Source organism: Bos indicus, chromosome 12, assembly GCF_029378745.1.
Source record: "Bos indicus isolate NIAB-ARS_2022 breed Sahiwal x Tharparkar chromosome 12, NIAB-ARS_B.indTharparkar_mat_pri_1.0, whole genome shotgun sequence".
NCBI lineage: Eukaryota > Metazoa > Chordata > Mammalia > Artiodactyla > Bovidae > Bos > Bos indicus.
In genome coordinates this window covers 34,881,673-34,904,264 of record NC_091771.1, presented here as the reverse complement: position 1 = coordinate 34,904,264, position 22,592 = coordinate 34,881,673, and the positions used below count along the sequence as shown (strand labels likewise).

Sequence of the window (22,592 nt, the reverse complement as noted above, 5' to 3'; positions counted from 1 at the left end):
CTATACAGCTATCTATCCATCCATCCACGTATCTGCATGAAGAGGTACAAAGAAAGAGTTAGGTTTTGCAATCTGGAATAAGCCTCTAGCCTCAGGTGTTATAGAGTTAGTTTTTCCAGATCACGATTGAAATGGTCTTAATATCTACTTGTAACTATAACTGGACAGGTTCCTTTACTCGGGTGTGTATGACAAATCCATGTTAGCTAACTGAAAGATTAGCCAGGAAAGTAAAATAGCACAGCTATACTATTAACTTGGGTATGATGAGGGGGGTTGATATTTATATTGTTCTTTTCAGCTCACCAAACAAATTGTGAAAACCCTGACCCAGATTTGGTTAAGGAATTAGATGTCCTTTTAATTTGGTCAAGGCTTTGCTTCTTGGGTGGTCAAATTTCTGCTCAAATTGTTTTTCTCCCACTGGGGTGTTACTTTCTTGTTCAAAGCTCCCGTCACTCTCTGTGGGTGAGATTTAATTTCTCCAGGTCTACTTGGATTCCAGATCTTTATCTGGTTGGAACCTTTGGAAACGGGTCTTCTCTCTGTGAATACCTGATGTTGGTTGTTGACTACCGGCCGTAGAGTCTCAGGGGCTCTGCCGTTCTGTGTCGGGTGGACGCAGCCATGACTCACTGTGTCCCGATGTCTGTGCCTTCGCTGTTCTGAGAAGCAGAGTGAGTAAATGCCTCCTTCTCTCATTCGCTTTTGGATCTGAAAAGTTACTTCCTGAACGGGCTCTAATCCTCTCTTGGGCACACATGCTGATAGAGAGGCACCCATGTAATAACGAGAGCTCAAAGGTCATTAATTCTGACCTCCCTCCCTGGGCCGTGAGGTTCGAATGTCATTCAGCCTGAGAATGACTTGCTCTGTCCCAGAGCCCGCTGGCAGGTGTCTCTGCCCACCCAGCCCTGCAGGTCCTGCTCTGCTGCCCTGGGTCCTCTGCTCCATGTATCTCTGCTTGGTCTCTCTTTCAGGCCAGGTTGTGCCACCCATGGAAAGTTATTGACACAGCCTTTGGTCCCTGTCTACAAACCCTTTTCTGTTGTCTTTCTCTTGCCTGGAGATTGTTCCCTGTGAACCCAGATGCTCTGGAAATTGGAAGAGGCAGAGGGTCAGCATAAGGTTTTCATAGCCTCTAAGTCTGTTTCTGTTTTGTCAGTATTTCATCTGTGTCATATTTTAGATACCCCTGTAAGTGGTCATATGATATTTGTCTTTGTCTGACTTCACTTAGTATGATCATCTCTAGGTCTATACATGTTGCTACAAATGGCATTATTTCATTCTTTTTTTATAGCTGAGTAGTATTCCAAAGGGAAATTTGCCAAAGGGAAAAAGTGGTGGGGAGAGGGATAAATTAGTGTTTGGGGTTAACATATACACACCACCGTATATAAAATAGTCAATCAGGACCTCCTGTGTAGAACAGGGAACCGTACTCTATAATCTGTAGTAACCTATATGGGAAAGATTCTGAAAAAGAATAGATACATGTATAACTGAACCACTTTGCTGTAGCATCTGAAACTAATGCAACATCATAAATCAACTATACTTCGATATAAAATAAAATTTAAAAAAATTTAAAGCCTGCTGCATCATAAAAAATAATAAATACATTTGGATTGTTTATATTTATACTCTTAAGAAAAATAAGGCAAGGGTGACTCTATCATAAGCCTGATGGAGAGGTGCGTGTTTAAGTGTTTGTAATGTGAACTGGCCCCAACTTCTCTGGGTGTTTTGTGTATGAGACTTTCATTTTGATTTGAGATACTTCTCAAATGCTCCCTTACTGACCTACGTGGGAAAATTCAGAATGCATAATCATGTCTGAAGGTATCAAATTCCTCATTTCCTTCAAGTTGAAAATTGATAGCTGAAAAGGCAACACAAGTCAGAAAACAAACTCTGGACTCAAAAGCTCCACTAACTGTGACTCAGGACAAACCCCTTAAGCTTGCCCAATCTCTGCTTCCCACGGGATCAATGGAACGACATCCCTTTCTGCTTTTGAAAGAGGCATTCTTGAGCAAAAATACACTTTTGAATAATTTTAAAAAGTGAACCCAATTTTAATATTGTTATCTGTTAAAGCATGCAATGACATTTTTCTCTGGGATTGCTCATAACCTGCATGCTAAATTTTGAAAGTAGTTGTCTATTTTACAAAGTGTGTGTTATTCAGATTAATGTTTCATTTAAAAGCATATACATGCCATTTAAAAAGTTAGTGTAAACTAATTTATTCAGACTGAAATGGTCAATTGTAATATACTATCCTAGTTTCTAAATTTCCTCTTTCTAAAACTTTCCGAGATCGTGTGACTGTATTCAGGTTCCAACATGTGAAAAGAGCAACAGTGAACAAACAAATGTCCTCAATCAAGCTGTCACTTCCCAAGGCACATGTTTGGTGCCTACACAGAATTGTTGTTTGAATATCGATATTGGAAAATTCAGGGTTTAGTATAACTGTAAAATAGGCCCCCCAAAATTTGGGCCTGAGAGAACTTCCTGATTCAAAATTCAAAAATTATATTTCTCTTTATTTTCCATATAATTAAGCTATAAAATGCAGCTTTCAGTAGCAAAACAATTCAAAAACATCTTTATAAACCCAAGTTGGCATGCATACCATGCTTTTAGTTAACAGTGTCACTTTCCCCTGATCTTCGGGACACCCCTGAGAGGAAGCTAGGCTATTTTTTATGCCCCATTTTTTAGGGGAGGATACTGAGGTTTATGGAAACTCATTTAAGATCACATAGCTAGGTGGTAAGAGGCATCAGGACTAGAGCCCAAAGATCTACCCTTGGTTCTAAAAGTCACTTTATTAAAGCCCCAAAGAGAAGCAACTTATGAAATTTCTCTATAGCCCATCACCTAGAATTTGTCAACTCTGGCCTGATTTCTGGGCATATGTTAAGTTATTCTAAATCATATAGAGACCAGTCTGTTACAGCTTAGTCTTTGTAAGGTCTGTATCAGATTCAAGAATAATTCTGTCTAAGTGCTTCTATTAAAGCTTTAGTTTTGGCCACTCTTTATAGAAGCTTAAGACACTGAATTACATATTTTAGTGTTACAGGAAAAGGTTAGTTCCGGAGGATCTGTTCGATTTAACAACCAAGGATTAGAGTGTGGTAATTCATGCTTTGGTGCTTAGAAAGTTTATTTTCTGTCCTGGCTTACTCCCTGTCCTGGCCAGTTCCCTGTGCGTTTGGGAGAGATGTGTAGGTGTCTTGGCTTAGAGGGTGGGCCCCTCCTTGTACAGACATTGGGTGGATCGAAGCAAGCATGGCATGCATAGGAGATTCAATGCTGTTATTCCCAGATTGCAAATAGCTGAAGGCTTTTGGACACTTGGTGATTTTTATTACAGGACTTCAGAATCCTCTCCAGGCATCCTTATGGCTCCTACCAACAGGTGCTTTTATTAAACCCTCATCCACAGGCATTTTGGGGAGAGGCCATCCGTCAGGGCCTGTGATGTCCTTGAAGACGTTTCTGTGTCTTTAATGCTTGTGTTTCCTTGCACCGCAGAACATCCCAAATTGCTACTGCTCTTCTGTTCTGTGTGCCTGATCGCTGTGGAAAGAGGATGTGCTGACAGCGGGCTGTAATTACCCCTCTCCTGGGTTGCCTAAAATGCGGCCAGCCCGCCTTCTACAGGTTTCCAGTGCGCATGCCTCAGGCTGCGGTGTTTTATTTCCGAATGGGCCGCCTGTGTTTTTGTTTTGTTTCTCGTCACACCTTCAGACGTGCCCTTCTTCAGCAGCCTGCTCTCTTCACTCACATTCGTTTCCATCTCCTTCCCAAATCTGAACTCTATTTCCCTCCTTTTTCCCTCTCACTGAAAGCAGCCCATGTGAACCAGGTGGGAGTTTTGCAAACCTGAGACACCCTCCTCACCCCTGAGCAGGAGCTGGCAAACCTGCCGATCGTCAAGGATGGCTTTAAAGGGTGGGCTTGGGCGGGAAGGGGGTTGCTGAGGGGGCGCTTTTCAATGACTGCTTCTCATCCACCTGGCCACCCCGAGCCATGAAGCGACTGTAATAGTTCTGCTAATTTGGTTTCCTGTACGTAAACAACCTGGGTGCTCTTTGAAGTTCTCAAGAAAGGTATGAGGAGTTTCAGATTGCAATAATTCAGCTCCCAGCACAAGGCAAATCCATCTTTCTTTCTTTCCTTTTTTTTTCCTGTAACAAATAAATCAGTAAAACAGAAGTTAATTAAAGTGTGAACAATGGGCGGCATTGTGGCTGCGGCAGGAAGGAGCCTGTGGAATTCTGTGTGCGATGGGCTCTACCTGATTACGTGCAGCGGGCGCAGTTCAGGAAGGATCCTGTTACCAGGCCTTTCTCTTCTTCCCTGAACATTAAAAAAAAAGACAGAAAACCAACAACAACAGACGCTTTTATTTCCCTCCCTGAGCTGGGTGATCACTTCCTAAGCCTGCCCTTTTCCCAGGCGGTCCTGGCAGGTGGGCTTGCTGGGGGCCTTGGCAGGGCAGCCCCGGCCTTGGGGGGGCAGTACCCTTAGGGTCTCTGTAGAGTGGTTGTCACCAGAGTGGCTGACACCAGGCCAGGCTGTTCAGAAGACACAGGCACGGTCTGCCCTCGGTGTTCATGCCATCCCACCCAGCTTGGCACAGGCTGAGAGAGACCCACCTCCCCATCTCACAAAACGCAGGCTTGGCTGAGGAAGGCGCAGGGCAAGCCGATGTGGCCAAAATGGCCTGAAAGCCAGAGTGTTTCAGGACAGTTGCTTAGAAAAACGACTGCCACTTGGATGAGCTCCCCACAAAAAGTTGATGTCAGAAAAAGATGTAAAACACTAGGAAAGACAAAAGAACAAATAGAAATGAACACCCCCCAGAACTTGAGATAATAGAATAATCTTAAAAGGGATGATTAACAATATTTAAAAGATTAAAGGGCATACTTTAGGAGAAGGTTCCGGCTTTCTTTCCCCCTAGTTGACACTTGGTGTGTGTGTTAGTCTCTCAGTTGTGTCTGACTCTTTGAGACCCCATGGATTGTAGCCCACAGGGTTCCTCTGTCTGTAGAATTCTCCAGGTGAGAATCCTAGAGTAGGCTGCCATGCCCTCCTCCAGGGGATCTTTCTGACCCAGGGGTCGAACCCGAGTCTTTTGCATCTAACCCGCATTGGCAGGTGGGTTCTTTACCATGAGCACCCAGCTGGGAAGGAACATTTACTGGATGTAAATCCAACAGACTGACTCACCTAAGTCAGTCACCATTTAATGACTTGGAGCAAGAGGTTGCTTTAAGTTTCTGATTTTACAAATGATGGAGGAGCCACAGGTCCAGGGCTTTAGAGGAGTAAGAGCTGGCGATTTTACTTAGATGTCAGAGCCCAGCATTGGCCACCCTGAGGTGCATCGCTGAGGGGCTTCCTCTCACAGCATCAGCCCTCTGAACACTCATGCACGTCCACCAAATATGTCCATGAGACACAGAGAGGCTTCCCGCGTCGGGAGTCCTGAGTCACCCCGGGTCATGGATGGTGTGCTGGGAAAGCGCCTCTGTCTCGCCACCCTGGGCCTCGCCTGCTGACAGTTTAAAGGCGATGGACAGCTCAGCATTCACTTATCTCAATTAATGAGTGTTATCGCGGGGAAGGTAAATCTGTGATGGCCAAGATCAAATGTGCCAACCTCCACTGAACACACAATGCCCTTGCTTAATAAATCTCGGCCCTTGACGTGCCCTTCTGAGAACACAGTGCTGCCTGCCTGGCCGGGGCCACCAGCTCAGGGTGCTGTTGTCAGAGGTGCGCTGGGGATCTTTGCATTCAGGGGTTTCCTGACCCACCTGCTGACCTAGCAGGAGAACTGAGGGCTGGGGGGTCTGAAGTCCCTGCCTCCCTCCCTGTCTTGAGAGAAAGGTGGGCTGTGGCCTACAGGTGACCCTGGCCAGGAGGCAGGGAGGAGCAGATGGCCATCTGCTTAGCTAGGTGGCTCTGTCTTCCTCTCACACCTTCAGAGGCAGCCTTGTGTCCCCTGAGGGCAAGTTTGGTGTGGAGTTGGAAACAATCTCCAGGAGAGGATGTGAAACTGCTATGAAAGTTCAAAGTATTACTCGCTCATTGCTGTGTGACTCTTTGTGACCCCATGGACTGTAGCCCACCAGGCTCTTCTGCCTGTGGGATTTGCCAGGCAAGAATACTGGAGTGGGTTACCATGCCCTCCTCCAGGGGATCTTCCTGACCCAGGGACTGAACCCGTGTCTCCCACCTTGCAGGTGCACTCTTTACCATCTGAACCATCAGGGAAGCTCCCAAAATTTTTGCAGCCCACTGAGACATAGGACAGGCCATGTGGGAGCCTGCTTGGCTGTCCCACTGGACAGTCAGCCCTCCCAGCGCTGTGTCTGGAGGCCTGGGGTCTGCAGTGCAGATGTGTTCGTGAGGGTCTGTTGAAAGAATCAACATACAGAAGGGAGCTAGGAAGTCCCTGCTTAAAGACTTCAGTGCCCAGGGATCTCTGTGTCCTCTAAAATTCTGTGTAGTGAGCACAGACCTGCTCTTGGTGTATAGTGGGGCTGTCAGTTGGGAGCAGAAACTCGGAGGTGGCCTCTGTGGGGCCCTTGAGCCAGGATGCCAGGAGTTCCCCTTGGTGAGAACCCTGTTGAACAAACGTGACCTAGAGGCTACACAACTCTGGGAATCAGGATAAAGAGACCCATTACTGATGCCATCCTACTCACTTCCTCAAATATCAGCTTTTCTTTTTGTTATGAGGGAAATATCTCACCTCCAACATGTTGTTGTTGAGTCACTAAGTCGTGTCTGACTCTTTGCAACCCCATGGACTGCAGCATGCCAGGCTTCCCCGTCCTTCACTAACTTGCGGAGTTTGCTCATTGAGTGATTTTATCTTCTTGCCGTCCAGGGGACTCTCCACGTCCAACTACCTCCTGTTTTATGTTTTGTGTTAACTCGTTCCCTACTCAGGTGTGGGGGACGCATGTATTTTATTGAACTTCTTCAAACTCCACTTAACAGTTAACACTTTTGTTGTTGTTGTTATTACTAATTATAGTAACATCTGGATCAGTTCAGTTCAGTTCAGTCCCTCAATTGTGTCCGACTCTTTGCAACCCCATGAATTGCAGCATCTCTGTCTATCACCAACTCCCGGAGTTCACCCAAACTCACATCCATCAAGTCAGTGATGCCATCCAGCCATCTCATCCTCTATTGTCCCCTTCTCCTCCTGATCCCAATACCTCCCAGCATCAGAGTCTTCTCCAATGAGTCAACTCTTTGCATGAGGTGGCCAAAGTATTGGAGTTTCAGCTTTAGCATAAGTCCTTTCGAAGAATACCCAGTACTGATCTCCTTTAAATGGACTGGTTGGATCTCCTTGCAGTCCAAGGGACTCTCAAGAGTCTTCTCCAACACCACAGTTCAAAAGCATCAATTCTTCGGCACTCAGCTTTCTTCACAGTCCAACTTTCACATCCATACATGACCACTGGCGGGATGGAGGTTCGTGACATTGTACAGGAGACAGGGATCAAGACCACCCCAATAGAAAAGAAATGCAAAAAAGCAAAATGGCTGTCTGGGGAGGCCTTACAAATAGCTGTGGAAAGAAGAGAAGTGAAAAGCAAAGGAGAAAAGGAAAGATATAAGCATCTGAATGCAGAGTTCCAAAGAATAGCAAGGAGAGATAAGAAAGCCTTCCTCAGTGATCAATGCAAAGAAATAGAGGAAAACAACAGAATGGGAAAGACTAGAGATCTCTTTAAGAAAATTAGAGATACCAAGGGAACATTTCATGCAAAGATGGGCTCGATAAAGGACAGAAATGGTATGGACCTAACAGAATCAGAAGATATTAAGAAGAGGTGGCAAGAATACACAGAAGAACTGTACAAAAAAGATCTTCATGACCAAGATAATCATGATGGTGTGATCACTCACCTAGAGCCAGACATCCTGGAATGTGAAGTCAAGTGGGCCTTAGAAAGCATCACTACAAACAAAGCTAGTGGAGGTGATGGAATTCCAGTTGAGCTATTTCAAATCCTGAAAGATGATGCTGTGAAAGTGCTGGACTCAATGTGCCAGCAAACTTGGAAAACTCAGCAGTGGCCACAGAACTGGAAAAGGTCAGTTTTCATTCCAATCTCAAAGAAAGGCAATGCCAAAGAATGCTCAAACTACCACACAATTGCATTCATCTCACACACTAGTAAAGTAATGCTCAAAATTCTCCAAGCCAGGCTTCAGCAATATGTGAACCATGAACTTCCAAATGTTCAAGCTGTATTTAGAAAAGGCAAAGGAATCAGAGATCAAATTGCCAACATCTGCTGTATCATGGAAAAAGGAAGAGAGTTTCAGAAAAACATCTATTTCTGCTTTATTGACTATGCCAAAGCCTGTGACTGTGTGGATCACAATAAACTGTGGAACATTCTGAAAGAGATGGGAATACCAGGCCACCTGACCTGCCTCTTGAGAAACCTATATCCAGGTCAGGAGGCAACAGTTAGAACTGGACAGGGAACAATAGACTGGTTCCAAATAGGAAAAGGAGTATGTCAAGGCTGTATACTGTCACCCTGCTTATTTAACTTCTATGCAGAGTACATCATGAGAAATGCTGGGCTGGAAGAAGCAGAAGCTGGAATCAAGAGTGCCGGGAAAAATATCAATAACCTCAGATATGCAGATGACACCACCCTTATGGCAGAAAGTGAAGAGGAACTAAAAGCCTCTTGATGAAAGTGAAAGTGGAGAGTGAAAAAGTTGGCTTAAAACTCAACATTCAGAAAACAAAGATCATGGCATCTGGTCCCATCACTTCATGGGAAATAGATGGGGAAACAGTGAAAACAGTGTCAGACTTTATTTTTTTGGGCTCCAAAATCACTGTAGTTGTTATTACTAATTATAGTAACATCTGGATGTAATTTTATTATTATCAGTTTTCTTATTTTTGCTTCTTGAATCCTAATACCTTCTTCTAGGATCAATTTTGTAACAAGTATGCCCTTTAATCTTTTAAATATTGTTGATCATCTCTTTTAAGATTATTCTATTATCTCAAGTTCTGGGGGATGTTCATTTCTACTTGTTCTTTTGTCTTTCCTAGTGTTTTACTTCTTTTTTTGATGTTAATTTTTTGTTGGGAGCTCATCCAAGTGGGAGTTGTTTTTCTAAGCATTCTTTTTGTATAATGCATATTGAAAGTGTCTCTACAGAGGAGTTTTGCAGTTATTTTTATCTGGGTCCTAGTGTTTCTTGACTAAGTAGTAAAGAACCTGCCTGCAATGTAGGAGACATAAGTTTGATCCCTGGGTCTGAAATATCCCCTGGAAAAGGAAATGGCAACCCACTCCAGTATTCTTGCCTGGAGAATCCCATGACCAGAGGGCCTGGTGGGCTATAGTCCATAGGGTGGCAAAGAGTCGGACACAACTGAGTGACAATGATGATGAGAGTTTCTGAACATGTTATTTTTTCATACTGTAGCTCTTGGCATGTAGAGATGTAGCAAAAAATACTGTTGCCCCAACACACACATCCTGAAAAGGAAGAGGAACCACTAGAATGTTTTAGGGTGAAGTTACATTTCAGAGAAGTCACTCAAACACAGACCATCTTGGTGGAGGAGGAGAAAGCATTTGAGAACCATTGTTGTGCTGGGGAACCCATCCTAACCGCCTGGAACTAGAGCAACAGGATGCAAGTAGAAAGAAGGACGAGGGCAGAGGCCACAGGTGGCGGGGCTTGATGGTGCTGTCACTTCAGCATACGAAGCTCAGTGGATCAGCAGGATAACTGGAATTCTGCAATTATTCAGGCACAGCTAATGTTGTTACTTCATATACGCTGTTTCCAATACATTTACAGCCTGAGTTGGAGCTGAAGTTATCTGAGATTTGTGTCTAGAATACATTGGTCTCTGTCCACACAGCTGTTTATATTGCTTGGGTAATTTCTTATACTTTAGGAAGCAGAAATGGAGGACACACTTTCTTCTTGGCACTTTATGTCAAAGTGCAATCATCTTAATGGCAACACTTGATCTTTACGCTTTCTATAGTATAAGCCAAAAAATGTAACCAAAGGCTTCATGATCTGGGGATTTCATTCCTTTCATTATGTCAAGCTAGAACCTATAATCACAAAATACCTTTTAAAGCACTAACTTCTGAATTAAGCATTTACTGTGAAGTTGAAATTTAAGTTCCACTCACCTAAAACCTATTAAAAAGCAGAGACATTACTTTACCAACAAAGGTCCATATAGTCAAAACTATGGTTTTTCCAGTAGTCGTATATGGATGTGAGAGTTGGACCATAAAGAAGGCTGAGCACCAAAGAACTGCTATCAAACTGTGGTGTTGGAGAAGACTCTTGAGAGTCCCTTGGACTGCAAAAAGATCAAACCAGTCAATCATAAAGGAAATCAGTCTGAATATACATTGGAAACACTGATGTTGAAGCTGAAGCTCCAATACTTTGGCCACCTGATGCAAAGAGCTTACTCATTGGAAAAGACCCTGATGCTGGGAAAAATTGAAGGCAAGAGGAGAAGGGGATGACAGAGGATGAGCTGGTTGGATAGCATCACCTACTCAATGGACATGAGTTTGAGCAAGCTCCAGGAGATGGTGAAGGACAGGTAAGCCTGGCATGCTGCAGTCCATGGGGTCGCAAAGAGCTGGACATGACTGAGCAACTGAACAAAAACACATAAAGTGAACATTCTCATGAATAACACTTGAGTTTTATTTTCTTATATTTGCTTCTAGCCTTTAAATTATAGACTTGGGGTTCCTAAATAAAATGCATACATAAATATATAATAAATTAATATGGGCTTCAGTTTCTCAAAAGGACTTCAGGACATGGGCAGCTGTGGACGGTGTCATGAGCTCTCCAGGCTTTGCCTTCCAAGAAGCCTGTAGGTCTTCTTCTTCTTCGTCATTATTCGGGCTGGAGATTCAGACCTGAGCTTCCCTGGGCACAAGCGTGTGTGTAACTTCTCATCACTTTAAGTGTGATATCATACATGGGAAGATTTTGTAGTCATTTTATCACTCTCCATGGAGAGAGACCATGCATTCTCAGACCACTTCCTATTTTTTCCTTATGTTCAGTGTTGACCCTTCTCTGCTGTTTCAAGTGTGTGAAGAGGTCAAAGAAACCTATACACAAGGCAGCCTTGTCACCTTCAGATACTCCTCAAAACTGATATTCATCTTTAGAGCAAATGAATTGTAGTAGAAATTCTTGATTTTCCCAAGCAAGGGTTTGGGGAAAAAATTTCCCAGGTGATTAAAAAAAATTTTTTTATTGCAGTATAGTTACTTTACAATGTTGTGTTAGTTTCTGCTGTACAGCAAATTGAATCCTCTATATGTATACATATATCCCCTCTTTTTTGGATTTTCTTCCCATTTGGGTCACCACAGAGCACTGAGTAGAGTTTCCTGTGTTATATAGCAGGTTTTCATTAGTTATCTATTTTATATATAGCATCAGTGAAAAAGTTGGCTTAAAGCTCAACATTCAGAAAACTAAGATCATGGCATCTGGTCCCATCACTTCATGGGAAATAGTTGGGGAAACAGTGTCAAACTTTATTTTTTGGGGCTCCAAAATCACTGCAGATGGTGATTGCAGCCATGAAATTAAAAGACGCTTACTCCTTAGAAGGAAAGGATAGATAGCGTATTGAAAAGCAGAGACATTACTTTGCCAACAAAGGTCCAAACATTTAGTCAAGGCTATGGTTTTTCCTGTGGTCATGTATGGATGTGAGAGTTGAACTGTGAAGAAGGCTGAGCACCGAAGAATTGATGCTTTTGAACTCTGGTGTTGGAGAAGACTCTTGAGCGTCCTTTGGACTGCAAGGAGATCCAACCAGTCCATCCTAAAGGAGATCAGTCCTGGGTGTTCTTTGAAAGGACTGATGCTGAAGCTGAAACTCTAGTACTTTGGCCAACTCATGCAAAGAGTTGACTCTTTGGAAAAGACTCTGATGCTGGGAGGGATTGGGGTCAGGAGGAGAAGGGGACGACAGAGGATGAGATGGCATCACCAACTCGATGCACGTGAGTTTGGGTGAACTCCGGGGAGTTGGTGATGGACAGGGAGGCCTGGTATGCTGCGATTCATGGAGTCACAAAGAGTCGGACACGACTAAACCACTGAACTGAACTGAACTGATCAGTGTATATATGTCAATCCCAGTCTCCCAATTCACCCAAGTGCTCTTTCCTGCCTTGATGTTCATTTCCCGCCTTGGTGTCCCTAACTTTGCTCTCTACATCTGTGTCTCTATTTCTGCTTTGCAAATAAGTTTCTCTGTACCATTTTCCTAGATTCCACATATAAGTGTTATTATATCATATTTATTTTTTTCTGTTTGACTCACTTCACTTTGTGTAACAGTCTCTAAGAGCAATTTTTGAGTTATTCTTCCCACATTGAGATGTGAAGTTTAAATCTCAGTCGTGTAAGTGTGAGCCAAACCCCAGGGTACTTCTGATCAGGAAGTGAGAGGGGACAGCATCCCAGTCCAATCTGAATGGTTGGATCTGGGCCCTCCTCTACCTGCAAGCTCACAGGATCACCTGCCAGGCTTCCGGAGGTCTCCAGAACACTGGGGATGCCCGGGGCAGAGACAGAAATGTTTATCCTCACAGCAAAAGCAGTAGCTGGGGTGTCAGCATTGTTACCTTGTTACCCAAGCCCCAGGCCCCACAAGAGCTTGGAGAGACCAATGACACCTACTCCTCCTAGGGGCTCTCTTGCAGGAGAGAAATCCTAAGTTTGAGGGGGTTACTGATCAAAGGGAGGGTTTGTCAAAGGATGCCCTTCCGTCAACATGATCAGAAATGCCTAGTGCCTTAATGCCTTGGTTTGGGGCTATGTGGATGCAAATTGAAAGGAACAGAATTCCAGGAAAAATGAGGCCTATGTGGCAGTAAGGCAGTTTGGTAAATTTTGTAGCATGAAGCACACCCCCGCGGCTGCCAGCCTTACCACTCTACTCTGGCTGCCAAATCCTCTCTCATTAGCACACTCCTTTTGATGATGACAGCAAAGAGAATAACAGTGCTTTTACTTGGATTTTGCTGCGTCAGCATCATTTAAATATTAGGTTCACTATTCAGCTGCAGTATCACATTCTCCAAATTGCTCCACAACTAATAAAAGTAAAGATAGTGTCACGTGGGCCACTGAAAGGAAAGGAAACTGTGTGTGTCTGAGCGAACCAGGGTTTACATATTTCCATCATAACATGGAGGATTGATGTCTGAGAGAAAACAACAAAATTCTCTAAAGCAATTATCTTCAATTAAAAAATAAATAAATTAAAACAATCTAATTTGACATCAGCACATTAAAAGACTTTGGACATGCCAACTTTTAAAAAATTTTATTTTATTTTTAATTGGAGGATAACTACAATATTGTGACGATTTCTGCCATACATCAACATGAATCAGCCATAGGTATACACATGTCCTCTCCCTCTTGAGCCTCCTTCCCACCTCCCTCTCCATTCCACCCCTCTGGGTTGTTACAGAGTACCAGCTTCGGGTTCTTGGCTAGACAGGCCAACATTCAATACTACATGAAATTATGTCGTTTAATTAAAGTTAAACTTATTAGACACAGGAGAAGCACACATAAAGTTGTAATCGAAAAAAACAGAAGTAAAATCAACTTTCATTTCTAGATATCATGGTGGTTGAGGTTGAAAGTTTTTAACATTTATATGATACACAACTCTATTGTAAATATACATAGCAACTTGCTAAAATATGTCCAACAGTGTAAAAGAGACTCAGCCTTCAGAGTCTGCAGATCTGGGTGCAACCTCAGCTCAGATGCTAACATTGCCTGTGATGTTTGGAAAGTTACATAAACCCTTTAAACCACGGTTTTTCCCACTTGTTAAAAAATAATAACAAGCTCTCTCTGCTAAGTGAATTAATTTCAATATTCTCATAAGAACTCTCCAGATGAGTCATCCACACTCTTCCCAAGAAATAGAACCAAGACTGGGAGTTGTTTGGTAACTTGCGTGTAGTCACGTGTGTAACGAGGACAGACGCAGAGTTGGCGCTCAGGCTGTGTGATCCCACATCCTTTTCTTGAACCACCTGCTCTACTGTTTTCCTGACACCTGGTTTTATCTCCAGGATTAAATGCGATACATTTGTAAAATTCTTTACAAGTACCTGGCACTTAGGAGCTACCCACTATTCATTTTGTCCATATGGCTATCACTACCAACCTTATTAGTATATTTAACATCTCAACGGTGTTCTGAAAGGAGCCAACATCTACCTTTATTATCAAATAGTAGCAGTTTCTACAGCCCTTCTCTGATAGAGTTTAAGATGTCATGACACACATATAAATCACAACTTACCTTGACATAATTTGTACTTTATCCTTTCAATGCTCCTCCTAACTTTTATTTTCACCTCTACTTTTCTTCTACACCTTTTGAGTCTGTCTCATGCTCCAGTCAATTAGAAAGGTGTCCTTCTCTCCATCAGACAGTATGATTCTTAAAGGCAGGAATGATTGTTTTCATCCTGATTTCAAAGCTGTATACAGTACTGCCCCAGAGTTAACACACAGAGAATACAGAAAAAAATGAATGAATGCCTGATTCCTAAGAATTTCTACTTTCTCATTTCGAGGGGATGAGAAGTCTAATAACATCTAATTTACATGTGTTGAGGGTAGTGTTCGCTTTCATTTGGTTTAAGCTTGTGTTTGCCTCTGAAGCCTGAACTTTCTAGATATTCTTCTAAGATGACGGCTTGTCACCTGCCTGCAACACAGCCCTCGCTGGGTTCACGTGAGGTCACGGCTCCATCCTTCTTTAACATTAAACACCAGACCCAAAACAATAACAGGACAGGAGGGCGTGGCCTGTTTCTGAACCACGATGCCACACAAGCACTTAGCTGATACTTTGCAAAGAACAACGAGTAATAGCAGCCTTGAAGCTGATAGAGGGTTTATTGTCTGAGGAGAGGCAACAGAAAGAAATGTGAACAGAAACAATCTAATGACAGGCTGGAGTGAGATTAGGAAGATGCTGGGAAATGTCAGCAAATCAGCAACAAATATTTTTCTCCTGTTGTGTCTTCCAGCACCACACCAACACACACACACATACACACACTCGATTCTCACACAAACTGAGAGGCAAAGGAGAAGCTGTCTTTAGAGAGCAGACTGGTGGTTGCCAAGGCGAACAGGTGGGGGAGGGATAAATTAGGAGTTTGAGATTAGCAGATGCAAACTAGTATATACAGGATGAATAAACAGCAAGGTCCTACAGTAGAGCACAGGGGACTATAGTCAACATTCTGTTATAAACCACAGTGAAATAGAAAATGAAAAAGAGTACATCTCTGTGTATAACTGATCACTTTGCTGTATGGCATAAATTAATTGAACATTGTAAATCAACTCTGGGTCAATAAAATAAATTAAAAAGAAAAGAGAGAGAGAAATTTTTTCTAAGGACTTCAACCTTAGCTGTGTCCTTGCAGCCACCCAGGCAAAGCAGCGCTGAGAGCAAGCCCAGGGGTTCAGATCTCCAGTATAAAGTCTTCCCCTCAGTTTCCTCCCTACTGAGAGCAAGCTGACACAGTAGGCGTGCGCCTCAGGGTAGAAACTCCGGAGAAAGATGGGTTTAGGGATTGCAGTGCCTCCTTGCTCCCCACGTCTGTTCTTCCTTCCTCCTGGCCGTCCTGTTTTCTAAACACACATGTTCATGCTGGTTTTTTTTTCCATAGTTTGCTAAATATGCCTTTTAAATAACTTCTTTTCTTTAATTTTTTCTCTTTTTTTTTTTTTTTTTCTGGTTTTTGTCTTTGTTTGCCTGGTTTTCTGGGCAGGAGGCCCAGCCTGGTTTATATTTCTTTTTTGTGTGTGGTTCTCTTTTCAAAACAATCCCTTCCTTTCTAATTATTCTCATTCATTTATTTTCTCATCAGAGAATTGAGCGAAATGTGTAAAAAGGGCTTCCTAGCTGATCCTTTGGGGTGAGTGTTTCCTTCTGTGTCTTTAAGCATCTCCTTGGATGATTTGCGGAGATGGGGTTTCATGCCTCCCTCGCCCATTTGTCTGCTGAAATGACATTGTTTTGACCGACGATGCTCACTTCACTCTTTTCCCTCTCCTAGTCAGGTAGACACTGTGCAGGTGTCTTAGTGTGTTTGCAAGCCCAAGCACAGTATAGCTGCTGAGAAGGAAGCTGTTTGTGCTGGTGCGTTTGTGCATCTGCGGGCTGGTGTGGCCGCATGCGAGGCAGGGTAAATGCATGGAAGAATGCTCCACTGCGCTTTGGCGTGTTTATTTTGGAATGTCATCTCCAATCAAATCTAACATTTATAACCGGCCTCCCTTCATGGCTTTCTGGGCCACAGTTTAAATGCCCAAGAATAAACATGTCAGCTAGAAATGGAAGATCGTGCCAGTGACTAGGGCAGCGTGCATCTCACAGCTGCTTAAAAATTAAAATTTTCTTCGTGGTTAGACTTGCTTAGGGCTCTGCCTATGGGCTGCGAAGAAAGCAAATAGTTTTTGCCACGTAAAGAACAGATGTAATACCTTGTTTGTCAGTAATAGATCGTCACAGAGTATAGGAAGCTGAGCCAGGCTGCTTTCAAAGAAATTTCTCCCAAGTCACCATATTCTAGTGATTCTGAAATCAAATAAGATCCCGTTTTGCAGTAGGATGTGTATTCAGTTCAGTTCAGTTCAGTCGCTCAGTGTATACGTGTATGCAGTAGGATATATGTATTCTGTATCAAATCTGGGTCTCCTGCATTGCAGGCAGATTCTTTACCATTAGCACCACCCGAGAAGTCCAACATATTCTGTGGGCTTCCCAGGTGGCTCAGTGGTAAAGAGTCCTCCTCTCAAAGCAGGAGACATGGGTTTGATCCCAGGATCTGAAAGATCACCTGGAGAAAGAAATGGCAACCTACTCCAGTATTCTTGCCAGTATCCCATGGACAGAGGAGCCTGACAGGCTACAGTCCATGGGGTTGCAGAGAGTTGGACATGACTGAGCAACTAAACAACAGCAACAATGTATTTTGTAGCTCTTAAAACCCAGAGTCATGTATTCCTGAGTAAGTGCACACGTTTTAAAGACTTCTAGTTGCAAAGACCAGTGTAACTTAAGCTTTATTTTTCTATTTGAAAGCAGAGAGTATTTTTCACAAATGACTCTGCCCAAGTTCCTGACACATTCTCTGAATTTATCAAGACAAACAGCACCATGTCAGGAGTAATTTGCCAGTGTCTTCAGTAAACATGAACTTAATGCGTGTTTCATATTTAAGAAGCCAGCAGAAGCTGTCGGCTTGCCCAGTCCAGGGCTGTCCCGCTGAGCTGGGCCAGTGCTGTCAAGTGGAGGTAATGAAATATTACGATGGTGCGTGGGGACTGTACCAGAGACTTCTCTTAAGAGACGTCACTCACCAGGGTGCTCTCCTTGATCATCACAAGATATATTGATTCCTACCCTTTGCTCTGGCAATTGAAGTCATCTTAGAAAAGGAGTTTCATAAGCAATTCAGATGGATTCTATATCATATAACACTGGCCTTCCTGGTGTCATAGCTCGGGATTTATCAGTGAAATCCAGTCATCTTCTGGATCCTCTCTCAAATAAGAAGATAGGAGTTTATCCCTTGAGCAGTCAAGTTGTGGCATTGGGGGCAGTGATGGTGGCCAGAATAATGCCTGCCGTGTTCCCGAATGCTTCATCAAGGCCCCAGACTTTAGTCCAAGAGACCAACCGAGCAGCAGCTGTTGACCCAGAAATGTGGATCAGTGCTCATGGCCACAGCCTGTATTAGTTTCCTTATCTCTGCAAGTTGGGTCCTATTGGGTTTCAGAGCCAGCTGCCTCCAACAGACAGGACTCTTACAGCCAAGGCACGTGAAGGAGTGACTGACCAAGAACTGCTAAACTGTGTTTGCTTGTAAAAACACAGCAGATAGAGATTCACGGAAATGGATGAGCACAGTCCACGGCAGTTACAAGAAGTCCGTAACTTTTTTCAAGGAGCACTTAGCTTGTTAAATGATTGTTTAAAAAATGCCACTTCCATGTATTATTCTAAATTGTCCTTAGATGAATGGCAGGAAGTTATGTCTATCTTTTTAAGAAATATAATGTCCATGTTCATCCAAACAAAATGAAGTAAAGCATTGAAGTTTTATCTGCATAATTCAAGCTAACCCTAACCTTCCTTTATCTGAATATTACAGGAAAACCATCTTGGTGGCTATGGAGAGGACCCAAACTCTCTACAGAATGGATCTCTCTTTTTATTATTTTTTATATAATTGATGGGATGTGACTTTTAACAAAATAAAAAGGCATTTCTGTTTAATGTAGGTCACAAACTGACAGAACTGCATCAAGATGGGTTGAGAGAGATATGGGTAGAATTTAATAATCTTCCATCTTAATTTCAACTGTCACCAATTAGACACAGTTGGTGTTACTCTACCAGTAAAATTTGGACTCTGATTTCTGTAGTGCCTAAAGTCCTACAGTTGTAGGTTTCATAGCTCTGCTGCCTTTAAGTATCATTAATGTTTGCACATACTTATCACCGTTTTTGCTGTGGCCGTTGTGCATATACTAACCTTGTCTGTCTCATGCTTGCTGTTGCTGTTCAGTTGCTCAGTCATGTCCGATTGTTTGCAACCCCATGAACCGCAGCACACCAGGCTTCCCTGTCCTTCACTATCTCTAGTACTTTGCTCAGACTCATGTCCATTGAGTTGGTGATGCCATCCATCTCATTCTCTGCATTGCCCTCCTCCTCCTGCCCTCAATCCTTCCCAGCATCAGGGTCTTTTCCAATGAGTTGGCTTTTGCACCAGGTGGCCAAAGTATTGAAGCTTCAGCTTCAGCATCAGTCCTTCCAATGAATATTCAGGACTGATTTCCTTTAGAATTGACTGGTTTGATCTCTTTGCAGTCCAAGAGACTCTCAGGAGTCTTCTCCAGCACCACAATTCAAAAACATATATCTCATGCTTACAATAAAAATAAAAGTCATGGTTATCTAATTATGTATATCTGACAACTCCTTGGATACAGCAAACTTTACTCACACACTTACATTCCTTTGAATTTGTACCTCCACTCCCCTCCCCTGAGAATGTTCCTACCATCTCTGTAATGTCCAGCAGATGAGCCGGAGACCTGGGTCAGCTGGTGAGCACATGTGGGGTTATCAGGGAAATTGGCCTGAAACAGCTTGAATTCACCAATAAGCCATGCCCTACATAGTATTTTATTTATTGGAAACCATCATAAACACTTCCATCATCATTCCCTTCAAAATCAGCTTGGCACAGCGTGGATTTCTTCTTTCTTAGGATCTTTATAACTCTGCAAGAGTGAATTGATAAAGCAGGACAGGCCAGGGGGGCCCTCCCTCACCCGTGCCCAGGTCCTGCCCTGAAGCTGGTGAGCAATGACTGTTGAAGAGCCAGTTAGCTGCCTTCCTGAGGCCTTTGACAGAAGGAGTGTCTCCAGTAATTGTTTGAAGCCTTTCTTAACTTAAATGGCACCTGGGAAAAAGGCTGTAGAGGAGAGAAGATTGTTGGATCCTGGTGTTCCCTGGCAGAACACAATGCCCGTGGTGTTCCTTTTACTGGTGTCTAACACTGCTGGAGGGCTTACTGGGGGTGCCAGGTGAATTGAAGAGTACTCTCTATTCAAAGTGGGAAGGACCAGGAGTATCCTGTCCCCCAAGGAAAATGGTGGCATTCTTTGTATGGAAACCAGTGCACCCGACACAAGGGTTTCCTGACTAATAGCGGGAGAGAAGTAGGCAAGTCATTGGCTTGGTCCATTCCAGGCATTATTGTAAATACCACCGAGTTGGTTACTTATAAACAGGGGAGATGCTTGGCTCACAGTGCTGGAGGCCAAGAAGTCCAACATGGAGACACTGGCACCATGCCTTCTGGGAAACCCTTGTTCCTGGTTTATACCCGGTGTCTTCTTTGCGGTACCCTCACCTGGCAGTAGGCTCGAGGGGTCTCCTGGAGCATTAAACCTCCCAAAGGCCCCACCTGCTGACACTACCACTCTCCAGGGTCAGAATGTCAACATGTGAATTTGGGGTGAGGCACAAACATTCAGACCATGATTATCACGTCTGCACACCTAAGACAGGGACTCATTCAAGGGCACAGAAAATGGCATAGAATTTATTTGAATTTATTGACAGAGAGAGTTTTGTTTCTACCAAAGGAAATATTTTGTTTTTCTAAATATCTGTGCTGAAAACTTATCCCCATTTTTTTTTCCCCCTCCATGTACCAGTACCTTACTAGCCTCTTCATTCCATCAGAGACTAAGAAAGAACAGAGGATCAACCCGTCCTTGAGAGCCGGTCTAAGTGATAAGAAGATGGTTTCCGAAGGGAGTATAACTACTCATGAAATCTGGACAGACCCAATAGGTTGGCCTATCACCTGCATCCAGATTAAAATGAGAGAAAATAGCATGAGGTGCTCTCAGACGTAGACAGAGCATAATACAAAATGTGACTTACAATGTAAGTTATGTTTCATCTGTTTTAAAGGTTTATATTAGGAGATGTTCCTCAGATTCTTGGATTGTCTCTGAAGCACCATTTGTGAGAGTTGCACAGTGTTCTGTGTGACCTGAGTAGTTAGGGGACGACCAGACGTTCACAGTCTTACTTCATTCTGTAAAGTTGGTCTGGGATGTGGCTGCCCCGCCAAGAGGAAGTCTCCCAGCCCACTTTCCCTAAGGTAAGATCATGCCATGAGCTCTCATTAATAGTGACGTGTGTTACTTCTGGGCCAGAGCAGTTAAGAATAAGCTTTTCTTCTCAGGCTCTATGACTTCCATCCTCTGTCGGCTGTAAAATGGCCAAGGTCACTCTGGAAGCCAGTACTGAAGACAGGCAGATCCTCTGTTCATTAGGGACCCTGATGACTCCCCAGATTAACTGCCATCCTATCTACTCACCACCACCAGTGAAAATTTATGTTTGTTGTTTAATCACTAAGTTGTATCCAACTCTTTGCAACCGCAAGGACTATAGCTCATCAGGCTCCTCTGTCCATCAAATTCTCCAGGCAAGAATACTACAGTGGGTTGCTATTTCTGAATCCATGGGATCTTCCTGACCCGGGAATTGAACCCACATCTCCTGCATAGCAGGTAGGTTCTTTACCACTGAGACACATGGGAAGCCTGAAATTTTACATAGTGAGAAATAAAATATTATGAGACTAAGCCACTGAGCTATAGGACTTATCTGTTAGATCAATTAATGTTACCCTAATACAGAAACTAGTGCCTTAAAGTGAATGCTGCCATAAGGAAAGTCTTAACATACGTGACATCCCTTCAAAGACCAGGTGGGAGATAGGATAAAACCCAACACTGAAAGCTGGGAGGACAGAGCCCAGGTTGAGAGCAACAGACCATTGGGGTAAACTGTCTCCACTTTAACTTTCTCCTGTCACTTCTAAACCCTAGATTATAACCTAATCCCTCCCCCACTGGGCAAATGAAAACCCTTTCTAATAGTCTGCAATGAATTTCCTAGTGACCAGATCAAATGGACATATTTAATCCCTTGTATGACTGTAACTCCTTATAGCATTTCAGAGAAAGTGAACAGGGACTTTTTCTTCCTTGTTACTCTCTGTTTTCTTGGCTTCTGGTTTTGTCATCACCATTATCCATCAGTGTTGACCACTGTGCCTTACTGCTCCTCCCTGGGTCTTCTCCCTGGGCCTGGTCCTTGCACGTTGGAGGTGCCTGCTGTCCTGCCCTGCTCCTTTGCACCCATGCTCCGGAGCCTGCCTCCTGGATCCTCGCAGTTTCTGCGACTGCATGCTCAGCCTCTCCTCGCACAGACCCTGTGACAGGCTACTACCTCAGTGTCTCCTGAGACCTCAGGCTAAACAGAACTGATTGCACTGGCTTTTCCTCCTGCAAACCTCTGCCTTCCCCTCTATGTCCTGTGCGGGTTGGCAGTTCCTCACCTGTACCCCAGGAGAACTGTGGCCTTGACTGACACTTCAATCTCAGCCTGGTCCCCTGCTCAGGCCAGCCCAGCTCATGTCCAGGGAAACAGATGAGACAGGCATGGTGTTCAGAAATCACTTTGTTACACGGCAGCAGATCACTAATACAGGGAAAAAGAAAACAAACATTATAATGTCAGCATTTGTCAATTGTAACTTTTGAAATCTGTGACTGTTAATGAAGGGAATTATTGGTGGTAATATTCAGACACTTCTTAATATTGATGTGTTGGAATAGCATGTTTTAGTGTCTATTGGCATATTTGATGTGATGAAAGTGTTTTTCTTACAGGATTTACTCATTCCTGGTATATTTACTATATGAGAATTATCAATGCATATCTTCATGGTCAAGAAATTGTGTTAATGTTGATTAATCGTAAAGTAGAATATGGGCTTCTCTAATGGCTCAGTGGGTTAAGAATCCATTTGCAGTGCAGGAGACAG

The 22,592-nt window shown here is 43.4% G+C and overlaps 1 long non-coding RNA gene across 1 annotated transcript in view; it reads left to right on the top strand.

Moving 5' to 3' along the window:
- Nucleotides 1-459: 459 nt before the first annotated feature.
- Nucleotides 460-22,592, top strand: part of LOC139186139 (uncharacterized) — a 47,610-nt gene continuing 25,477 nt past the window's right edge. The window contains exon 1 of the long non-coding RNA XR_011569641.1: nt 460-677. This is a non-coding gene — a long non-coding RNA (uncharacterized lncRNA). The remainder of the gene's footprint in view (nt 678-22,592) is intronic.